Raw genomic sequence first — 7,702 nt, 5'->3', positions numbered from 1 at the left:
TAGTAAATTAAAGTCATAATACATTAATATGAAACTCGGTAGGGGTAATTTCAAATAACGAATTGATGCGAAATCCAGGCTATGTTATTGTCATTCAACCGCTACAAGACAACAATTACATAAGCTTGGGCCTATGTTGCTGACATAAAAACATCTATTTCCATGTCTTCGGAGACAACCCACAGGGTTTTGCCCGTTCTTTGTACATAAACCCTTGTCAGGCTTTCATGTAGTTTCAGCAGTTCTCCCACTTCCATGATGAATTCTCCCGTTGCTACTTCAGAAAAAGAACCAGCAGGTTGATGGATCATTACCCTGATGATATAAGAAAATAAAAGATTTCTTTATTTCGCATGATAAATGGAAGATAAAACAAAGATAAAATAATAATAAGAAAAAACGATAGAATCGAACAATCGTATGGGCATTATGCATTGCATACGGCTCTACAATAAAATTGACCCTTGCCTTACATCAAATAAAGAAAAAATAGGATCGATCAGACCCCGATCGGTAAATGATCGGCTTACCACCCTTCCTTTCGGAGGAATTCAAAAATACTATGATGGCTCCGTTGCTTTATATATTTATTTTATTATATTTTTTTGTCTGTGATTAAGCAATCCCAAAGTTGCTTTTTTATTTGATCAAATAAACTAAGGAAAAAATAATCTTGTTTTTTTTCGCTCTATAAATATTGTTAAGAGACCTCTGGTGTGAAAAAAAGTTTGTGACGCTGAACTGGACATCCGATAAGAAAATCGGAAATACCTTTTTCTCATATTACTCTCTCAATACATAATCTAATGTTTTGAAAACAAAATTTCTTATATCGAATGCAAAGTGTCATGCTATTATTACTTAATATTCATATTTCATATGGCGAAGGCATGGTCTTCTTTTTTCTCTCAAATGAAAGCCTCATTGGCATCAAGCGTGATGGAATGCTAGACGTTTGGTAATTTCTCCTCCGACCAGGATAAAAGATCCCATTGAAGAGGCTAATCCCATGCATATTGTATGTACATCTGGTTGCAAAAAATGCCTAGTATCATAAAGAGCCACCCCTGGTATTACCCATCCGCCAAGAGAGTTTATAAACAAATACAGATCTTTGGTATCATCCTCGATACTGAGATATATCATAAGACCAATACGTTGATTCGAGATCTCACTATCAACCTCTTGACCTAAAAAAGTAAAATTTCTCAATAAAGTCGGTTGATTAGGGTCAAACCCCTTCGGAACCGTACATGCATCTTTTCATGCATACGGTTCAAAAAAAAGAATCAATGTGTAAATTCCAATACTTTTTATTTTTTCATAGCAAGTTCCTTCTAACTTATAAAAAAGGATTTTCTTTTATTTTTCACTAAACACGAGATTGTCTTCCTTTCCTTATTAACGTATAATATCAAAAAAGAATTCATTAAACTTATCCAATTAACTTCTCATTGATGGATTATTTCATCGCGATTCAATCCAATTCACGATGTTATTCTCTTGTTCTTAAATGGGCATCTTTAATCTTTTTAGGTTTATGTTCTACTCCAGGTAAAGATCCGCCTGATTTTGATTTGCACATATAGTACAAATGCTCCCATTACCACTTCTTTTTCTTATGCCTTTTTTTAATTCATGCATTCCATAAAATAGTTGACGGCTTCATGCATATTACTCGATTGATTAACATAAGAGTTTGAAATAACTTCGATCTACTTACAAAAAAGGATTTCTTTCAATCAAATAAAAATAGGAATCATTTATTATATAAAATAGATATATTATCACTTGGTTTTTTTAAACGGAGCCTGGATACTTCAATGTAGTAGTCCAATTAAGCCCACCATAAATTCTTCTAATTGATAATAGTAATCTGAATCCCCCCCCCCCCCAAAAAAAATGCATCTAATTGCACTTCACGCTCCAAATTTTTGATGATTCAATTAATCTTTTGTGGGCGAAACAGAGGATATCTCGATTGGGGAGAAAACGGGGAAATCCCATATGACCCAATATATCTGACATGTCGCACTATATGTCAACCCAAGATGCATCTTCCTCTCCGGGACTTCGAAAAGGCACTTTTGGAACACCAATAGGCATTAAATGAAAGAAAAAAGAACTCAGTACTAGATTTTACTTTGATATGGAAACGTAACAAAGCCTTTATTATCTTTATAATTATCTTTATAATATTGTACTTTATCCTAATCATGTTTTATTCATAAATTAGAAAAATTTATAAAGAAAGTCAGAAAAAATAAGGGAAAATTATTACGAATAGTGTCCTTTAATGATGAACAAGTATGGGCACATTCGCTCATATAAAATGACATTAACCTCCCCATTGCGTATTGGTACTCATCGAGTATAGAATAAATATGCTTCTCTTTGTTGCTATAAACAAAATTGTTCCATTATTACCAACAGAATAGAACAAATATGAACCCTTGCGTTGAAATAATACACTAAAGAGGGGGTCCATAACATAGTCATAGTATATTTCCAATGCAATAAAGTTACGTAGTGTCTTTTTTCTTTCATAAAGGGGTATTTCTGTGGGTTTGCCTTGGTATTGTGTTCATACCATTGTATTGAATGATCCCAGACGGTTGCTTCTTGTTCATATAATGCATACAGCTTTGGTTGTTGGTTGGGCCGGTTCTATGGCCCTGTATGAATTAGCAGTTTTTGATCCTTCTGACCCCGTTCTTGATCCAATGTGGAGACAGGGTATGTTCGTTATACCCTTCATGAATCATTTAGGAATAACCAATTCATGGGGTGGTTGGAGTATCACGGGAGGGAGGGGGGACTATAACCAATCTGAGTATTTGGAGTTACGAAGGTGTGGCCGGAGCGCATATTGTGTTTTCTGGGTTGTGCTTTTTGGCAGCTATCTGGCATTGGGTGTATTGGGATCTAGAAATATTTTCTGATGAACGTACAGGAAAACCTTCTTTGGATTTGCCCAAGATGTTTGGAATACATTTATTTCTTGCGGGTTTGGCTTGCTTTGGTTTTCATGCATTTCACGTAACAGGTTTGTATGGTCCTGGCATATGGGTGTCCTATCCTTATGGACTAACAGGAAAAGTACAAGCTGTAAATCCATCGTGGGGTGTGGAGGTTTTGACCCTTTTATTCTAGGAGGAATGGCCTCTCATCATATTGCGGCAGGGACTTTGGGCATATTAGCAGGCCTATTCCATCCGCCCGCCCCAACGTCTATACAAAGGATTACGTATGGGCAATATTGAAACTGTCCTTTCCAGTAGTATCGCTGCTTTCTTTTTTGCAGCTTTTGTTGTTGCTGGAACTACATCGTATGGTTCAGCGACTACCCCCATCGAATTATTTGGGCCTACTCATTATCAATGGGATAAAGGGTACTTCCAACAAGAAATATGTAGAAGAGTTAGTGTTGGGTTAGCCGAAAATCAAAGTTTATCAGAAGCTTGGTCTAAAATTCCTGAAAAATTAGCCTTTTATGATTGCATCGGAAATAATCCCGCAAAAGGGGGATTATTCAGGGCGGGCTCAATGGATAACAGGGATGGAATAGCGGTTGGATGGTTAGGACATCCTATTTTTATAGATAAAGAAGAGCGTGAACTTTTTGGACGTCGTATGCCTACCTTTTTTGAAACATTTCTGGTAGTTTTAGTAGACAGAATCTAAGTATAGTGTTGAACAAGTAGGTGTAATTGTTGAGTTCTACGGTGGCGAACTCAATGGAGTTAGTTATAGTGATCCTGTTACTGTGAAAAAAATATGCTAGACGCGCTCAATTAGGGTAAATTTTTGAATTAGATTGTGCTACTTTGAAATCCGATTGTGTTTTTCGTAGCAGTCCGAGGGTTGGTTTACTTTTGGACATGCTTCATTTGCTTTGCTCTTCTTCTTCGGACACATTTGGTATGGTGCCTGAACCTTGTTTAGAGATGTTTTTGCTGGTATTGACCCATATTTGGATGCTCAAGTAGAATTTGGAGCATTCCAAAAACTTGGAGATCCAACTACAAGAAGGCAAATAGGCTGTTATAACATTTTTTGGTGTCTTTCGAATCTTTTTTTTTGATATAGGGTACCAATCTTGATTTGCATCGTCATTTTTTTGTTACTCTTGATCTTTCTTTATTCGGGATATGATCCCCCAAAAAAGAAACAAAAAATAAACCGTTATGGAAGCTATAATTGTAAACCACGATCGAATCTATGGAATCATTGCTTTATACATTCCTCTTAGTCTCGACTCTAGGGATAATTTTTTTCGTTATCTTTTTTAGAGAACCTCCAAAAGTTCCAACTAAAAAATAAAAAAAAATGAAATGATTTTTCATTATCACGATTGAAGTAATAAGCCTCCCAATATTGGGAGGCTCATTACTTCAATTAGTCCCCGTGTTCCTCGAATGGATCTCTTAGTTGTTGAGAAGGTTGCCCAAAAGCGGTATATAAGGTGTACCCAGTAAAACTTACAAGTAAACCATATATAAAGATAGCAACTAGGGTTGTTGTTTCCATTATTATATGACTTCAAGACCACAATGGATCTATGATAAGATCGTTTATTTACAATGAGATGGTATACAAAGTCAACATATTTCAATGAATACAAATGACTACACAAACTGTTGAGAACGGTGCTAGATCCGGTCCAAGACAAACTACTGTAGGGGATTTATTAAAACCATTGAATTCGAAAATGGTAAAGTAGTTCATGGGTGGGGAACGACCCCTTTGATGGGTGTCGCAATGGCTCTATTTGCGGTATTTCGATCTATTATTTTGGAAATTTATAATTCTTCCATTTTATTGGATGGAATTTCAATGAATTATATCTATAAGAACCCACAAGTCCTAGCTTTTCAATAAAAAATGAATCATTTAGAGCTCGGATCTCTAGCTCATTCTATTTTGGTAGTTCGACCGTGGAATTTCTTTGTTTCTGTATTTCTGGAATATGAGTGTGTGACTTGTTATAATTGATCCTATTGATATTATAGAGAATGGGTTTGTCATCTTGATAGAGATAGTTCTACTTCGTCGGAGATTTATTATAGTATCTAGAACACGGAATATATGAAATAGATTAAGAAATATTTGAACTATGATTCATACTTAATATTCAAACCTCGCGGCCGGACTCCAAAAAAATTTCAAAGAATTAGAATTTCTAAATATAAATTGAAATTGTTTCTTCTTTCAAATGCCTATTTATGCTTAGTTTGACTCAAAGACAAATATTTCTTCATATTTTTGGTAATTATCTATTCGTGGAATAAGTGATGATCTGATGGTTCTTGCTTAGGGAATCTTTGGGCTTAACTTAGTATTTTTATTGAATCATCGTGGTTATAGTATGACTCTGGGGATTTAATCGATTCATGGGGCCTTAACAAGAGAATTCCTATCAATAATCAAGAAAACAAATACTAAACATTATATATAAAAACAAATAAAAGAAAAAGAAAGAAATAGGGAAGAGAGGATTCAAGAGGCCCGTAAGGATCAAGATAAAGACGACTGAGCCAACTTGATATTTTGGTATTATCGCCACAAAGAAGAACTTTCGGATTTTTTATTCGTATCTTCAAAACAGATGGAGTCGAAAAGTAATAAGTTTCAAACTTTCTATTACATATCCATTCGAACCAATATTTTGGTGTTTTTGCTTGAGTTGTACGAGATGAAAGTCTCATATACAGTTCTCAGAAGGGGGGGGGGGGTCGGGCCTATCTCAATAAAGTCTATGATTGGTTTAAAGAAAGTCTCGAGATTCAGGCGATTGCAGATGATATAACTAGTAAATATGTCCCTCCTCATGTAAACATATTTTATTGTCTAGGGGAGATTACGCTTACTTGTCTTTTAGTCCAAGTGGCTACAGGATCTGCTATGACCTTTTACTATTGTCCAACCGTTACTAATGCTTTTGCTTCTATTCAATACATAATGATTGAAGCTAATTTTGGTTGGTTAATCCGATCAGTTCATCGATGGTCGGCAAGTATGATGGTCATAATGATGATCCTACATGTATTTCGTGTATATCTCACCGGTGGATTTAAAAAACCTCGCGAATTAACTTGGGTTACAGGTGTGGTTCTGGGTGTATTTACTGCATCTTTTGGTGTAACTGGTTATTCCTTACCTCGGGACCAAGTTGTTTATTGGGCAGTGAAAATTGTAACAGGTGTACCTGAAGCTATTCCTGTAATAGGGTCACCTTTAGTAGAATTATTGTGTGGAAGTGCTAGTGTGGGACAATCCACTTTGACTCATTTTTATAGTTTACACACTTTTGTATTTCCGCTTCTTACTGTCGTAATTATGTTAATGTACTTCCCAATGATACGTAAACAAGGTATTTCTGGTCCTTTATAGAGAAGAGATAGCATAGATCTTTTGAATTCATCATTTATCACTTGGGGTAGGAACAATAGTATTTTATTTCTACAAGTATGGATTATTGAAAATAATAAGACATGTATTTGGATATTTCCCTTGAACTCCGCAATATTTTTATTTGACATAAATAGTTGAAGAGAATTTTCCGAAGAGAAAATGGATTATGGGAGTGTGTGACTTGAACTATTGATTGGTTTGTGTAGATATTTGATTATCTGCCACATTTAATTCACAACCAAATGTGTCTTTGTTCAAATCATCATGTAAGCCCATACAGAGGATAGGCTGGTTCGCTTAAAGAGAATCTTTTCTATGATCAGATAGGAATCATGTCATACATGAGCAGGCTCCGTAAGATCTAGTTCTCCTAACTTCAGATTGAATTTAATAGTATAAAAATGCATTCATTTCCTCTACATTGATGCAATCTGGTATCGGAGTGAAAAAAAAAGGGTCTAAAGAACAATAGAGGCTAGGTTATATTAGTAACAAGTAAATCATTTGTATGTGTTTATAAAAGGTCTCTTTGGGGATAAACACCAATCATAAGGTCTGAGACGATCCATAAAGCAATTGATCATATCACGATCTATTTTATAAGCCTACTTGGGTATTGAGTATTTATTTATAAGAACTTAATTTTTTGCACTTGATAGTTTCAACTCGAGAAAAAAGAATCCAGTAAAATTTTTATTTTAATTATATAAAACCATTCATATATCGTATATGTTCATATATCGTATATTCGGGTTTCTAGATAACATATATTTTATAGGGATTCATTTGTTTCTTTTGATACTTTCTCGATCCGGATGATGAAAAATTATCATGTCCGGTTCCTCCGAGGGATGGATCTATAAGAATTCGCCTATCCCAATAACAAAAAAAACCTGACTTGAATGATCTTGTATTAAGAGCGAAATTGGCTAAAGGTATGGATCATAATTATTACGGGGAGCCCGGATGGCCCAATAATCTTTTATATATTTTTCTGGTAGTAATTCTAGGTACTATTGCATGTAACGTAGGCTTAGCGGCTCTAGAACCATCAATGATAGGTGAACCGGCATATCCATCTGTACCTCCTTTGGAAATATTACCCGAATGGTATTTCTTTCTTGTATTTCAAATACTTCGTATAGTACCCAATAAATTATTGGGTGTTCTTTTAATGGTTTCAGTACCTATGGGATTATTAACAGTACCTTTTTTAGAGAATGTTAATAAATTCCAAAATCCATTTCGTCGTCCAGTATTTTTGATTGGTACCACAGTGGCCCTTTGG

This window comes from Lactuca serriola, chromosome 5, assembly GCF_051521515.1.
Source record: "Lactuca serriola cultivar US96UC23 chromosome 5, Lser_US96UC23_V15, whole genome shotgun sequence".
In the NCBI taxonomy this organism is placed as follows: Eukaryota; Viridiplantae; Streptophyta; class Magnoliopsida; order Asterales; family Asteraceae; genus Lactuca; species Lactuca serriola.
Note: the sequence above shows the minus strand (reverse complement) of the source record.